At 32.2% G+C, this 17427-nt stretch overlaps 1 protein-coding gene and 1 long non-coding RNA gene across 5 annotated transcripts in view; one reads left to right on the top strand and one right to left on the bottom strand.

Moving 5' to 3' along the window:
• The first annotated feature begins 1886 nt into the window (after positions 1-1886).
• Positions 1887-17427, top strand: part of ACA10 (autoinhibited Ca(2+)-ATPase 10) — a 150812-nt gene continuing 135271 nt past the window's right edge. For 3 of the 4 annotated variants that reach the window (XM_082903507.1, XM_082903504.1, XM_082903494.1), the window contains exon 1: positions 1890-2074. The gene's annotated coding sequence lies outside the window, so the exon portion shown is untranslated. Of the gene's footprint in view, positions 2075-17427 lie in introns of all 4 variants that reach the window. The other variant, XM_082903498.1, reaches the window with a different exon arrangement.
• LOC145806040 (uncharacterized) lies at positions 11912-13685 on the bottom strand. Its single transcript, XR_014348468.1, has 2 exons — positions 13410-13685; positions 11912-12262 (listed from the first exon to the last, which is right to left on the bottom strand). It is a non-coding gene; the product is annotated as an uncharacterized LOC145806040 (long non-coding RNA).

The raw sequence follows: 17427 nt of genomic DNA, 5'->3' as shown, positions 1-17427 counted from the left end.
ATCCCTCCACTCGGCTACCCTTCGCGGTCGACCCTCCTCATGGTCGGTCCCTCCACTCAACTACCCTTCGCGGTCGGCCCTCCTCATGGTCGGTCCCTCTACTCGGTTACCCTTCGCGGTCGGCCCTCCTTATGGTCGATTCCTCCACTCGGCCACCCTTCGCGGTCGCCCTTCCTTATAGTCGATCACTCCTCTCGGCCGGCCTTCACCCTACCGGTATCTCATAACACCCTCGTTTTCTTCCTTATTCCCTTCATTGGACTAAAGCTGCACTTGTGAATGGGGGACTACTGACATGGGTAGGCCCATAAAGTTTATAGCCCACCATTTAGGGCCCAATACATAACTCAAATACCAAAGCCCAGCATCGCTAAAACCCCAAGTAGCAATAAGAACCAATGACATCAAGACGCATGGCAAGAGAAGGGCAAGCCACATAAGCAGACAAAGATCTGCAAAGTTATTGCCACTGCACATCGCTATTAATGAAGCCTCTTACAGCATTTAATGCGATAATCCCTCTCCGTCGGGGCAGAACGGCTTCACCATGAATAAGGTAAGCTAGAGCATAAACTTTCGGCCAAGGTGACAGGTCGGAAGGGACAACGAAATGATTACCAGAGGATATAAGCAGACGTCGAAGACGGGAAGAAGGTTGAGCTTTCTATCTCTAATTCATCCCTACATTCCACTTCTCTCTCCAACTTGCTCGTTAGAGGGTTCGCCGGGGGACTTCCCGTTCCCCGTTGAACTCTCGTGCAGGTCTTCTAGTGGGCTTGGTCATTCGGACACAGACTTGAGGAGCGTGGATCAATCGGACCCGTTCCGTCTAAAACCCGCTGCATCATCACATAATATGACTTTAAGGGGTAAATTAGATTATTAAATGAATTAAAATGTCAACAGAAAATTTTGCATAGTCAAATGAATTTGCTAATAGTTTTAACTTTGCAAACGCAAGTAGCAGACACAATCTTTTTGGACAAATTACAAATTATAAATTTCAAAGATTTTACTAATGAGTACTCTAAGTGGATTTATTAATAAGTTTTAAATAATCAGATTTTTTATATAAAAATATGTGTTCTAAAAATAAATAATAATTTTAAATATATTATTATTATTGTTTCATATTTCAAGACAATAGTTAACAAGATTCAAATTTAAATTATGAAATCACATTACAATAAAAAAGAGTTATAGGGATCAATTTTTTTTTTTGTTTCTAAAAATGAAAATTTTGTTACAAAAAATATTGAGGGATCAATTCCTGTCATCGTGAAAATAATAGCTAAAAGATAGTTTTAAAAGGTTAAAAAAAAAAAGTTTTTTAGTGACAATTTTAAAAATGTCACTAAAAATATAATAATAATACTCATCGATACAAATATTTTGTTTATAAAATAATTTTATTTATATATTTTGATCTTTGAAATCTTAATTTATTGTAGGAATTGGTTTGATGGGGACCTAACTCCTCTCCAGTTATTGGATAGGATTATTCGGCATTGGTGAGCTCCAATTCGAATTCGTATTGATAATTAAACTGTTTAATGTGTAAAATCTATCGAGTACATCATTCTTAATAAAAATTTATATTGATTGGATATCAATAACTGCTCGATCAAATTATATTTTCAAATTAAATTGCGATAGATATGCGATCTGATCAAATAACTATCGATATTCAATCAACATCATTTTTTATAAAAATGATATACTCAATGAATTTTGTATATTAAACTATTTAAATTATCGATATAGGCTCGAATGAGGACCCGCCAATGCGGAAAAACGCTTTCCACTAACTGGAGAGGAGACAGGTCCACGAGGAATCTAGCCGGTTGATGTGAGGATATTACCTGGAAGTTTCATGTTACCTACTTGCAAAAACTTAAACTATGGTCTATATGATTCGAAGGGCGTTGATTCGAAGCTACAATGACAGAATCATCGGAAAAGGAAAGAAAAGAAAAGAAAGCGGATAGGCGTTCTTCGTATCTTAATTCCCCATGGAATACTCTCATCCTCCTTGCTTCCTTCCTCCATTGTACCACCATCTTTCCTCTTTCATGTAAGTTTATCCCTCTACTTTTTCACACACAAACAAAGTTGCTTATCTTGTGTTCCTTTTTTTTTCTTTTTTTCTTTTTTTATTTATTTTTTTTTCATATCATTCTCGCATATATAAAGTAAAAGTCTTTGATCCCTTCACACGGTAAGTATATAATCTTTTTCTTTTCTTTTTCAATAGAACAGTTCAAAAAATGGAATTGGATCATCTTTCACCTTCATTCTATTCTCACCCTTACATTATTAATTTCTAAATGATTAATTTTACTTTTATCCCTTTTTTCTTAGATAGGATAATTATCCCTTAACTGTTACTTTGTACATAGATATATAGGGTAAATTACAAACACACCCTCTGAGGTTTACTTAATTTACAAATTATTCTTGTGGTACTAGAAATTACATTATACCTCTAAGGAATCTAATTTCATAACAAATAGGTCATTTTATTAATAAATCATCAAGTTAATTAACAATATTTAATAATGTTAAAATTTTATTTCAATTAATAATTCTGATAATTTTATTATTATACAGGTGAATAGTTAGAAATTTCACTTTTTCAATTAATTCTATTAAATAAAAAATTCTGACAGAGAGATATTTGAAATTTTCAAAACCACAGGGGGCAATTTATATTTTAAGCAAATCTCAAGAAGGGTATATGTAATTTATCCAAATATTATATATATATATATATATATATATATAATATTTCATCTTTACACTATTAATCTCATCTATTTAGTTCCTAATTTTTATTTTTATTTTTAGTTCTTGTGGCCTAATTGAAAATGGTTGTACAAATTAATACCGGTTAAAAGCTAGCTTGATAAATAAAAATGCCACTTTAAATTTTGAACAACGTAAATCACACAATTAATGCTCATTTTCCTTCTTATTTTGATCAAACTATATACCCCACACCAATTTGATAGAGGTTCGGTTATATATGATTTAGGTTGTTTAAATTGGAAAATTATATTTTTCTTTTTGTCTATTAGGTTAAGTTTCAACCATTACCGATTTATAGTTTAAAACGGTAGAGACTAAAAAAATAAAATTGATAGTTTAAAAATGACAATAATTTCAGAGATAAAATGAAATTAACCCGATTTTAAAATTAATGATATGTTATTTGAAGTTTTGTATTCTCCTACTCCATCTTCCTTAATCCAAACTTTATTATCACTCAATTTTACTTTATTATTTTGTTAATATAAGATAGATAATCATAATCCAACAACTATTATCAACCCTACAACGAATACTACAAAACCTCGAGGGGGAATCAATCTATAGTCTTTAATAAGGATTGACTTCTGATTTTTAAGTTAGCAGCATACAAGAGTGGTCAACTCACCTAACTCCGGAAAATCATAATTGTAGACATTAGAGATGGGTAAATGGTATGAAAACTGAAAACAATAATAATAATAAATAATAATAAAAGAGTAATATAAGATTCAAAAGGATAGTTATAAGAAAAATTGGTAACAACCTCAAACATAATCATATAAAATATTAGATTATTCATCTTGACCACACAAATAAATAAATAAATAAATAAAATAAAAATAAAGAGAACAAAATTATTTACATGATAAAAAAAAAGTGGGTAAATTACAAATACATTTCTCCAAATTTGTCTAAACCATAAATTCTTCCCTTTAATTTAAGAAATTACATTTCGCTCCTTAGAGTTTTAAATTACTTGACAAATACCCTATTATGTTTTTCAACTGTTAGGTCAAATAATTGATTTTTCTTGTGTTAGAAATTTTATTTATTAAATACATATTTAACCCTCAATACTCTTTTCTTTGAACAAAAAAATAAATAAATAAAATGGGAAAAAAATGGAGGTTAGAAGTTGATGAGGCAGTGATGGAGGGGTGAACGAGATGGAGGTAATGAAGCAACAGTGGAGGAGTGGGGAACAATTCGGGTAGTTGGTGTAGGTAATAGTTGTCACGTTGGAAGAATGGGAGAGAGGGAGGGGTGGCCACTGCGTTGGTTCCAGTGAAGAAGAATATAAAAAATAAAGAAATATTTATAAATTTTCAAATCAAAGGAAGAAATCTATATTGTAAACACACTTTAAGAGGAGAATTTATAATTTATCCTTAAAAAAATATGTATTACAAGTAGAGTTGCAAATGAACAGAATCGTTCGTCGATAGGCTCAAGCTCGACTCGATAAAGGCTTGTTCAAGTTCATTAAAATCTTAATAAACAAACTAAAACCTACTAAAATTCGGTTCGTTAGGTGGGCTTATTTAACATTTATTTAAATAATAAAATAAATATATTATTCATATATTAAATAATATAAATATGTGTATAAAAAAATAGTATAAATATGTTATTTATATATTTAAATAATGTAAATGTAAATAATAGCTAATTTTATTTATATATAAATAATAGCTAACAATAAATAGTACATTTATATAATAGTTGTGACAAATATTATTATTTTAGTAGTATATTGACTTTTTTTTAAGTATGTTTATATATATTGTATATATAATTGTATAATCAAAGTTTCAATTATAATTTTAATCTCGTACGCAATAATAAATTTATAATTTTCTTAGCTTGTTAAAATTCATAAACAGACTTAAACTTGGACTCAAGTTTAGGCTCAAACTCAATAAAATCTTAATAAACAAATCCAAATAGACTAATGTCCGATTCGACTCAACCAGTTTACGGCCCTAATTATAAGCACTACAGCCAAGTAGTGCGCCTTGTTTTACATGCACACATATGTTCTAATCAAATAAATCATCTTGGAATGCATAAGGTAGGAAAAATTACTAAGTCATCTTGGTGCGCCACGTGTCACTATTCCCACCAATCACTAAATATCATATCCCTGTTGTTCTTCCTATCACCCAGTACCAAATCATAGGCACTGCTTCCACCAATTACAAAATTATTATTTGATAACACTTACGTTTTTAATTTTTTTGTTTATATTTATAAAAATTTTAAAAATTCAAATAAAAATTTATTTGGTAAATTTTTAATTTATAAATCAGTGGTCTCAGTTTATAAATTTGGCCAAAAAATATAAACTCAAAAAATGTGTTTCCGTTTTGAGTTTTGAATTTTTTTTTTCTACCACCTAACACTAGCCACAACCCGCCACCATCTTCCGCCACCCCCACCCACCCCCCACCACCACTCACCCCCCACCTGCCATCACCACCCACCACCCGCCACCACCACCCACCTGCCACCCACTCGCCACTACCACTCACCCCTCGCTGCCACCACCGCCACCACCACCACCACCATCTACCCGCCACAACCCACCACCCACCACCCGCCACTACCATCCACCGCCCACCACCACCACCACCACCCGCCACCTACCCGCCACCACCACTACTCACCACCTACCTGCCACCACCCGCCACCACCAGCCACCCACCACCACTAGCCACCTGCCACCCACCCGCTACCACCACCCACCACCCACCATCATCCACCACCCACCCGCCACCCACCTGCCACCACCATTCACTCGCCACCCACCTGCCACCACCACCCACTCGCTACCACCCACCACAGTCACCCACCCACCTACCACCACCACCACCTGCCACGTACCCGCCACCACCTACCACCACGCGCCATCCGTCATCAACCTGCCACTACCACCCACCACTCACCACCACCACCATCACCACCCACTCGCTACCACCATCACCACCCCCCACCGTCAGCCACCCACCCACCACCACCTGCCACCTACCCACCACCACCACCTACCCACCACCGCCCACCACCACCCGCCATCCGCCACCCATCTACCACCACCATCTACCACCCACCACCCGCCACCGCCACCGCCACCAGCACCACTACCACCATCCACTCGCTACCACCAACCACCTGCCACCATTACCCACCTGCCACCGTCACCGTCACCCATCTACCCACCACCACCAGCCATTCGCCACCTACCTGCCACCACTACCCACCCACCCACCCACCACTACTCACCACCACCCACCACCCGCCGCCACCACCATCACTACCCACTCGCTACCACCCACCACCCGCCACCATCACCCATCCACCTATCACCACCCGCCACCATCCACCACCACCCGCCATCCGCCACCCACCTGCTACCACTACCCACTTGCTACCACCCACCACCCGCTACCGTTAACCACCCACCCACCACCACTACCCACCTGCCACCACCCGTTACCTACCACCCACCGTCACCATTTTCCACCACCGTCTTCCGCCGCCACTTGCCACCAATTGCCATTTCTCCTATGCCTTGTTTCGGTTATATTGGCCCCTTTCAATTTCCTTCTAACTTGCACTAGTACTTTGTAGAGTGAAAGATGACTTTAGGGGCAAACTCCGTGTGATCAAGTGCTTGTTTGTTGAGTTCCTGATTTGAGGATTGTATTGTTAGGTTTCTTCAATTAGAAATCCTTTACTTTCGTGAATGGGTTGATGTTTTGATGCATATGTATGATTTGTTTGCCCTCCCAGTCGAGTACTGTTAATGCCACCATTGATCAGTTGTTCGGCCGGATTTGGTACTTCCATTTTCAATGTTGTCACCAAACTATTGAGTTTGCCCTTCGACAATATAGAACTAAAGATTTCACTTCGACTGTTTGGCCAAACGTCTAGGCAAATGCGACTTGGAAAGTGTTCCCCATAACCAAGCCATCCAACCTTGCAATGGATTCCACCTAGCTCCAACCATGAGACAAAGTGTCGAAGAAGAAGTAGCTTGGGAAATGTTCCCTACCAAACCTTTCAATGGGTATCGAGCTATACCACTTGGCCCTCAACTTCGAGAGTCCCGAAAGATACGGCTAAGGAAATGTTCCTTGTAATTGTTCTGCCCAACCATGCAATGGGTTGCAACGAGTTATACCACTTGGCACCCAACTTCGATAGTCCAGGCAGATGCAGCTTGGGAAATGTTCCATGTAACCATTATTCCCAACCGTGCAATGGGTTTCACCGAACTATATCACATGTGTAATGCCCCGATTTTTCATAAAACCTGATTAATTAAACCAAATCTATATTTTTTTATTATTCCTAAATTAGTATAAGTTAAACACGCAAAGGCCAAAAGAAATTCTGAGACTTAATGATAATCATAATCAAAAGAAATCTCATTTCCATATATTTTATTCCATTGAGATTTTACAAAAGAGATCACATGCATTACACATTCACTACTCTCAATGCATAAATCTATAGCATGTGATAAACTATTACAAAACTATGTAGTATCCAAACTAAGTTCCCTAAAGGCTTACAAATTACAAGGATTGGAACCTTGTTACACAAAGATGGATCTCTACCCCAAACAAATATGACAAAACTTAACAAAATAAGGCAACAAATCAAAAGAGTCTTGGTGCTCTAAAATATCACATCTCAAGTCTTCAACGAGACGAATGAATATCACCAATACCTGAAAATGATTATCTACGAAAGGATGAGTACAATTGCTTAGTAGAAATAGTATTAACAATGTATATAAGTAATAATATGTGTATGATCATGAATGCAATGTGATGTCATTTCATGCCAAAAGTTTTCATTTCTCATAAAGATAATCATGCAAGTTTTCTCAAAATGACTCAAGTTCCACCAATTTCAATTATCAATTATTAAACCATAAATAATACACTAAAATTCATAGACATGTGTTTGCAAGTAGTCTAATAAATTGACACAATTTAAACATTGGGGATAAAAATAACACAAAACTCATATTTTGAAGATCAAAAATACAATTAATCGAATAAATTATAAAACACTATTAGTAATTTTTGGGGTATTACAAAGACACCCCTAAGCTTTGTTTAAAATACAGATTGTTTCTTGTGATTTAAAAAATTACAAATACCCCTTGTTAGAATTTTTTATTTAACAAAATTAATTTTAAAAAATTCTAACTGCTCTCCTATATAATAAAATTACTTGAATTATTAATTGAAATAAATTCTCTAAATCATTAAAAATTATTAATTGACTTGATAATTTATTAATAACATAGACTATTTGTTATGAAATTTAAATTTCAAGGGATGAGAATTAATTTTTAGAATTACAAAAGACAATTACTATTTTAAAAAAACCTAAAAAGTGTATTTGTAATTCACCCAATTTTTATTTTTTATTTTTTAAAGAAAACATGCAAAGCAAGTAAACTTATAGATTGATAAATATTTTATGATATTATAGTATTATTAATAAAAAAAAATTCAATACATAAGGAATGACGTTCTCCATTTTTGTTTCGGTAATAATATATGCACGAAAGCTTAAGCACGTGTTGTTTGAAAATGACTGAGTAGTTTTTTGGACAAATGGCATTTCAGTGTATGATAAAAATAAATAAATAAATAAATAATTTGCATTTCAATAGTAAAATTTATCAAGTTTAACAATTAAAGTGATAAATTTTTTTATAATTTTGTAAATTTTCTAATTTTTTTCGATTAGTTTTCAAGTGGTGGGGCCCACATAGCATACATGTCAAGTCTAACGGCGGTTCAATATTATGAGAAATTATTTGGTAGTCATGGACATGTCATTTCGCACTCCAACTGTATTGTGATTAATGAAAAAAAGTAAAATTCATAATTTTGTGTTAAGTTATGAAAAACAGTAAGCACATTTTGTTTGGTGATTAGTGTAGATTATTATCAAGTGATGCGCCTATAATACAAAATAATTCTTGGTAATTTGATCTATCGACTAGTGTCAATTGAGCTTGGGATCACATACCCTAATTTTTTGCAATAAGTTTGCTGAGCCAGAAAAATAAACCTAGGTTTTTATAGATGGGTAGTTGTGGTAGATATTAAATTTATGTAATGTAAAATATAAATTAGTAGTATTATTAAATTCGTTATTGCAAAATATAGTATCAATTAGCCTTGGGATCATACGTCCTAATTTTGTGTTTCAAACTCTTCTCTTATTTAGGTCTTATTTGGAAAGTTGACTATTTCAGTAGGTTATTTTAGTTTTTGACTATTTTAGTAAGCTAAAATATTTATCAACAATGCTAGAGGGCACAATTTATTTCGTCACAATGGCGTAAAACTGTCAAAACGATGTCGTTTTGGGTGCAAAACATGCCAAAACGACGTCATTTTGACAGTTTTGAGCCATTGTGACCATAAAAATTGTAACCCTCAAACATTTTCCAATATTTATATTTAAAAAAATTGTTGAATTTTTTTGTAGTTAGATGTGATGCTTATGAGAGAGAAAAAGTAAAATGTTTATGAGTTTAATGTGACATTATTTTATTAATTATTTTAAACTGTTTTATCTTTTTATAAATTTTAGTCCAAAAAAAATAAAAATAAAAAGCCTTTGCCAGACAATACATTAGTTTAAAAAAAACCTCTTCTCCCATTATATTTATATGCGGCTACATCAGAGAGTACATGCACCACATGATCACCTGTCCCATTTCATATTTATATTTTGCTTAAATAAAATTATGAGTAAATTACACTATCACCCCTGAGTTTAGTTCACTTACATTTTATATCTTGATATTTTGAAAATTACATTCTTACTTTTATAGTTAATAGTCTCATTTCACAAATTCTTTACTTATATAAAAAGTAACAATTCTTAGTAGAAAAACAGAAGAAATTACATTAAAATAAATAAATAAAATAAAAGAAAGGAAAAAAAAAAACAGAAAAAGAAAAGCAAAGTAATAAAGGAAGTGAGTGTTAATTGCCTCTTCCAAATTATGTATTCTAATTATTATTTTTTTCAATTCGATAACGTGAAATAGGCCTAAATTGCAGACACAATTGAACTTTCAAGAGGTGAAGTTGATTCAATTAGAGAGACTTGAAAACAGGGGCGACGGCACAGCAGAGTTGATGGGATCCCATCCCTCCATCAACATTCTTTAAAAGAAAATATTATTTATATTATTTTATTTTATTTTATTTTATATAGTTTGATTCTTTTAAAAAAAATTAAAAGACCCCATCAAATAAGAACTACAAACAAGAAAAGAGCAAAAAAAAAAAAAAAAAAAAAAAACTACCACAAAGTAAAATATTTGTGATTTTTTAAATTATTAAATACAAAAAATTACTACATCTTTCACAAATATTATATATTTTAGATGCATCTTAAAAAATGTATAAAATATAAATAAATAAATCACTAAGACAACAAAACATAAAAAAAAAAAAAAATTTAAAACAACTCAAACTATTTTTAAAAATTTAAAATTAAACAACATAAATATATATATATATATATATATATATTTATAATTTTTAAATAGAAGAACTTAAGTTTATCAAGTAACCTGTTTATAAAAAGAAAAATGATCCAGCCCTCCTTTTCTCCTTTGATCCACTCTCTTTTTAATTGGCTAATTTTTTTTTTTCCTTCTCTTTCAATTACCATCTGTCACATATGTATAAGAGTGATGAGAGTGGTGATCAGAGGGAGTCTCAATCACGTCCCTTATGAAAAATCTTAGGGTGGCCATTGCTTAAGGGTTGGTTTGGGATATTCTAAAAAAGTGTACTTTTTGACTTATTGGCTTATATGGGTTGGGTTTGGGTTGGGTTTGATGTGATGTGTTAGAGAGATGATGTGATTTAAATAAGATGATGTGACTTAAATAGGATAATGACTTTTTGACTTTTTATATTATTTAGTAGATGCCAAACTTGACCTTAATAAGCTTGTGAAATACTTCTGCATTAGTAAAATGGACTAATTAAGTAAGTGTTTGGTCAAGGAGTACCTGAAACTTCTGGACAAATAGGACAAATGGAAAAGACACTAGTAGAGACAAAACAACTCGTACTCGAAATGGCGTGAAATTAAAAAATGTTGTAACAATTATGAATCATTACTTTTCCATGACTTATGATGAATTTTGACTGAATTTCAATTTTTTGAGTTTTCGAGATTTTATCATTTTATAAATAATTAATTTGTCTTTAACTTGATCTAAACAAATTGAATTTTGCCTAAGTTTTTCCAGTATATGTATATTTTATTATAGTTTCTAAATTTGAACTTAACTTAAATGTTTTATTTTTGATAATTTTCGTAATTTCTTTAATTTAAACTTGATTAGTAGGTATTACATTTTCTGGTTTATTTCCTGACTTAATTAGGGTTTCAATTTAGTATAAATAATAGTGTAAGCCTTAGGATTATTCAGCTTTTGATTAATAATATACAATTTTATTAACAGAACTCTCTTCTTTACCTATAATTCTAGTAATGTTTGAATTCAATAGACTGTACGCAATTATGTGGCTATTCACTAGGAATGACAACGGGGCGGGGTCGGGGACTACACTCCCTGTCCTCGATCCCTGAAAGTGATATATGCCCTGTCTCCGCCCCCAATCCTCAACGGGAACCCATAGCCCGGCCCCATCCCCGCCCCCGATCGGGGATCGGGGATCCCCGACCCTGAAAAATCCCCTGTTGGTTTTTTTTTTTTTTAAAAAATCTATAAAATTCTATAAACATCCTAATAAATATATTTGTCAACATATCCAGGCTGCTCTTTTGACAGGTGCTATTTGCCAAGACAGGTCCTATAAACAAATTATGTCCACATATTCAATAAATCCACATATAAACAAATTCAATAAATCCGTCCATCCTATACAAATTCTATAAACATCAACATATTTGCTAAGAACATGTACAGCAGTTTCCAGCGTCCACATATTCAATAAATCCACATAAAAACAAATTCAATAAATCTGTCCATCCTATACAAATTCAATAAGCATCAACATATTTGCCAAGAACATATACAACAGTTTCCAGCAGCATCCTATTCAAATCAATATCTCCTAAACAAAATAGCACTTGTCAAATATTCAATAAATTTGTCAAGCAGAGAGAATAGCATCCTGTTCAACAAAATAGCACAAACAACAAAACATCTGTCCAACAACCCACATACACAAGAAAATTCAACAAGTAGCAAAGATAATAATTAATCCCAAGCACGACCTGCAAGGGATAGGTTACCTAAAAATTGAAATTAAAATATATATATATATATATATCCATTACAACATGAAAAATCAAATCCATTGTTTCTCCAATACTCATACAAACCACACAACAACTTCCATCATCTCCTTCACTTGAATTCCTGTTAAATAACAAAAGGAAAAAAACAATATGATAATTACTAATAATAAAAAAACAATGTTGAGAGTTACCATACAACATTTGTAACCTTTATGAAAATAATATGGATTAAATTAATGTTAACAGAGGTAACATAACATTAGATTACTGGAATTGAGAAACAAATTAATAATAACTAAGCTAATGGATTGAATTAATGGAGCTGAGAAACAAATTAACTAAACATTTGAAAATATCAAAGAAACAATTAATAACTAAGCTCAAATTTATGGATTGAAATGAGTCTAGAGCGCATCGAGGATGAGTTCTCATTTAAAGCAACATCCAAGTCATTATACAGTAAACCATATGCATCATTAATCCAACACATCCATAAGTAATTCTAATGGTTACTTTATACATGTATTAATTATAACTTTCTATGATTATCTCCATGAACATAACTGCCTTTTCACTTTTTTCTCCATCAGTATGTCTTCGATGTTTTATTACTAATGTAATTTTTTGGGTATATTATCTTTTCAGTCACAAAATATGCTATGTTTATCATTTTTGTTCTAATGTTTAACAGATCATTCAATGTATAAAAATCTTTAACAGATCATTGAATAATTATTTAACAGATCTGTTATTGTATAAGAATTCAATTTTGTTCAATTTTATTTAACAGAACTGTTATTGTATAAAAATCTTTAACAGATCTGTTATTGTATAAGAATTCAATTTTGTTCCTAAACCTAATTATTTCTCTCTCGGTAATCATTAAATAATAATAATCATTGAATAATATATCTTTAACAGATCAATAACATATATAACAGATCAATAACTTAGAGAGAAAAGATCAATAACATTATATTATCTTCCATCAATAACAGATCAATAACATATATTCCATCATCTTTAACAGATCAATAACATATATTTAACATTCTATTATCTTCCATTATATATATATAATATATATATATATATATATTTGTGATCAATAACCATAAAAATCATATCATATATATATATATATATATAATAGATCAAGATTAGATCGAGATCATATATATATATGTGTGTGCGTGTGTGTATGTAAACCAAAATTAGATCGAGATCCTGAAATAGAGAGAGAGAGAGAGAGAGAGAGAGAGAGATACCAATTGAAATTGGCAGTGAGGGAGGATCGCTAGCGTAGGAGGAGTGGCACTGTGGCGGTGAGGGGCGAGGAGCCGTCGTGTGTGAGAGAGAGAGAGAGGGAAGCGGTGGTGAGGGAGGAGGATCGACAGTGAGGTACGGGCAACGGTGAGGGATGATCGGCGCCGTCGTTGTGCGAAAGCGATGGAGAGAGGAAGGCAAAACCCTTGAGAGAGAGAGAGAGAGAGAGAGAGGGGGCAGACACAGCGGCTCTGTCTGTGTGCGTGTTGTGTGTGAAATAAAACCCTACACACACACGTGTTATATATAAGTAGGGGCAAAATAGTAAATTCATATAGGGGGAACCGGGCCGGGGATCGGGGCCGGGGTCGGGTCGGGTCCGAGGCTGAAACATTAATCCCCATCCCGGGCCCGAATATCATCGAGGATTTAATTTTTAATACCATCCCCGGCCCGCCGGGGGTATTTTTCAGGGAATAACCGCTCAATTCGGGGTCGGGGGATTGGGTCCCCGTCGGGCTGGGCTCTGATTGCCATCTCTATTATTCACGTTTGGCGCTTTGTCATTTAGGCAATGATTTTATGTAAAATCTATCATTATTTTATGTATTATATGAACTGCACTATATTGAAGATGGATTAACAAGGAAAAAAAAAATATATTGATACAAACGTCCAGGGGTTATTTACATAGATACTACTTAAACAATTGAAAAATATCATTTTGACCCTCTAAATTATAAAAATGTACAAATGGACTCCATAAACTATTAAAAAATATCGCTTTGTCCCCTAAACTATAAAAACATACAAATAGATCTCATAAACTATTAATATTTTTCACTTTGACCCCTTCCATTAGGGAGTCTAATTGGTATATTTTTATAGTTTAAGGGGGTTAAAGTGATATTTCTCAATAGTTTAGAGGATCTATTTGTATGCTTTTATAGTTAAGGGAGTCAAAGTAATATTTTTAATAGTTTAAGGGCCTCTATGTAAATAACCCAACATCTAGCTACTAGTATTGAAGTTGATAAATTCAAATAAATATATTAGCATAAATAGAAAGGAAAAACATGTAATCTGAAATATTTTAGTGAAAGAAAATTAAGGTGAATATGAAATTTATTTGAAATTAAAATTTTGAAAGATTATTCGTACGCATTATGAAAAATTTTCAACGAGCCCCTTCTCCCTCACCCCCCCATTGGTAAGCCTCTCTCTCACCAAGGACCCATCATCCCTCTCCTTGGGCCCCTCTCTTGACCACTGCAACCCCCTCTTTGGTTCTTATTTCCACTAGCGAGACCCATTACAGCCCTATCTCACTGCGCCTTCCTTCACCACTGTGAATCCCCTTTCCCCAGCACCAATTAGTAGGCCCTCTTCCCTGGCAGTGGGTTAAAAGTCACTTCTCAATTTTTAACTCACTTCCCTCTCTCACAAAAAAATTTAAAAAAAATTAAAAAACAACTTTTAACTATCTTTCCAAAACACTCCTTAAATGGAGTAAAATAATGCTTTCCAAAGCGAACATGATAGTTAGTCTAGTAGTCTACATAATTATTCTTTAAGATAGTGACAATGTCAGAAGTTTACGATTCTAGTTGATGGAACGACTATAACTCTTTTATTGTAATTTTACTTTTTAATCTACTAATATCTTATTATTTGCCCAAAAAAATAATAATGGGATTAGGGTGAAACATTAATAAATTTTAAAATATGATATTGTAAACTGTTTAATTCTTCATTTTTTCTTATGAATCCAAAGGCCCCATTAAAGTAAAAAATTACACAAAGTCACTTATACGTTTGGATTTAATTTTTTAGGGATAAAATTAGATTTCTCCAAATGTAAAATTACACATTTAGACAATCCTCATTATAAAAGTTTTGGATTTTTCCTCATTTTGAAACAAATTTCACATTACGAATGTAATATACCAATAACGTAACACTCTAATGTAATATTTTAATAATGTAACACTCCAATGCAACACACTAAAAAAGTCCTTTATGTATTTTTTCTAAACGTAACACTCCAATCAATGTAATCTCAAACGTAACATTTCAATGTAACGTACTCCAATGTAACACATAAAAACACTATAAAACTCTTTAATGTACATTTTCCAAACATAATACTCATAGTTTGAAATTATATATTTGTTCAAAACTTACTAAAGAGTTTTTGTATTCCTTTTAGAATAGTTTGAAAAATCTCACATCCTTGTTTTGGAATGTTACATTGGAAATTATATATTTGGCCAAAACATAGTACGGAGTTTTTGTCTTCCTTTTGGAATGGTTTGAAAAATCCCACATTATTTTGGAATGGTTTGAAGAATTTCACTTTTTTTTTTTGTGTGTGTGTGTGTGTGTGTGTGTGTGTGTGTTACATTAAAATGTTACACTAAGGAGTTTTTTTAGTATTATATTGGAGTGTTATGTTTGGAAAAAGTACACTAATTTTTATTTTTTTTTGTGTTACATTTGAGTGTGACACTAAGGAGTATTTTTGAAGTGTTATATTGGAGAATGTTATGTTTGGAAAAAGTACAATAAAGATATTTTTTGGAGTGTTACAGTTTGAAATTATACATTTGCCCAAAATTTACTAAAGAGTTTTTGTATTCCTTTTGAAATGTTTGAAAAATCTGACATCCTTTTAAAATGTTTGAAAAATCTTCTATTTCAAGTCATTGTTGTATTCCTTCTAAAATGTTTTCCAAATTAAAAAGATTCTCATATAGAAATTTATCTCAAATTTAATTCTCATATATTGTGTACCTTACATTTCTATTACAAATATAAAATAAAATAAAAAGAAGAAGGGTAAATGACAAAGACACCCTTGGGGTTTTATTAAAATACAAATCGCTCCCTGTGGCTTTAAAAATTACATTTCATCCTTTGAGGTTTCTAATTTCATAACAAATTGTCTATTTTATTAATAAATCATCAAGTCAATTAACAGTTTTTAATAATATTAAAAGTATGTTTCAATTAATAATTTAGGTAATTTTATTATTGTATAGGAGAATAATTATGAATTTTATTTTTTCAGTTAATTCTGTTAAATAAAAAATTCTAATAAGGGGGCATTTGTAATTTTTCAAACCACATGAATCAATTTGTATTTTAAGCAAACTTCAGGGTGTATTTATAATTTACCCAAACAAGACATAATTTAAATAATGGTATAAATCGTAAATCTAATTTTAAATAATATATTAAATGTACATTTTCTAAATCAATGGAACTAATTGGTCTATAAAAAAATCTTTAAAACTAAATGGATTATCATTCCACAAGATGGGATTTACAAATAAAATTTTAAATTTCTATTAAAAATTTGTCTTTTTCGTTTTTATTATTTTTCTTTCTTTTGTCACCTAAATTGGTTGAAACTAAAAAGCCAGTTAATTTGTTTTTGTTGTATGTGAATTAAATTGATTTAACAGTTACCCATATCAGCAATGTTACCAACTCTCCAAAAACACAACTCTTATAACCTTACTTATCTGTAATTGGTACATGAATCAAAGAAAAAATAAATAAAAATATATAATTGGTTCACATCATTTTGGGGGTAACGAGTGTCCCTAACTTTGAGGTCCAAGCATTTTTACTCATTAAAATAGTTAAATATTAGTGGTAGCATTCAGTAATTGCTCCAGACAATTCCAGCATGATCCTCTTTCAATTTATACGAATTCAAAAGTTGTTGCTGAAATTTCCTTGTTTGGGATAATTTACCCAAGTTAAAAAGTCAAGAAATTATTAAAAAAAGTCAAAAATCCATACTATTTGGGAAAGTTTGTGGAGAAAGTTTAGTGGGCAAAATTATTATTTTATCCTTTGAATTCATCTACTCAAAAGTCAAAAGTTTAAAGTGAAAAAGTCAGCAAGAATAGAATGATCATTTTGATTTTACTATAATATTTTATTATACAATTTTTCGTAAAAAGTCAAAAAATTATTTCAAACATACATAATTTTCTCTACTTTTTAGCA

The sequence above is a fragment of the Camellia sinensis genome, chromosome 13 (genome assembly GCF_055761805.1).
Source record: "Camellia sinensis isolate YWXY chromosome 13, ASM5576180v1, whole genome shotgun sequence".
NCBI classification, from domain to species: domain Eukaryota; kingdom Viridiplantae; phylum Streptophyta; class Magnoliopsida; order Ericales; family Theaceae; genus Camellia; species Camellia sinensis.
The sequence above is the reverse complement of the archived record's forward strand: the minus strand, read 5'-3'. Positions and strand labels throughout refer to the sequence as shown.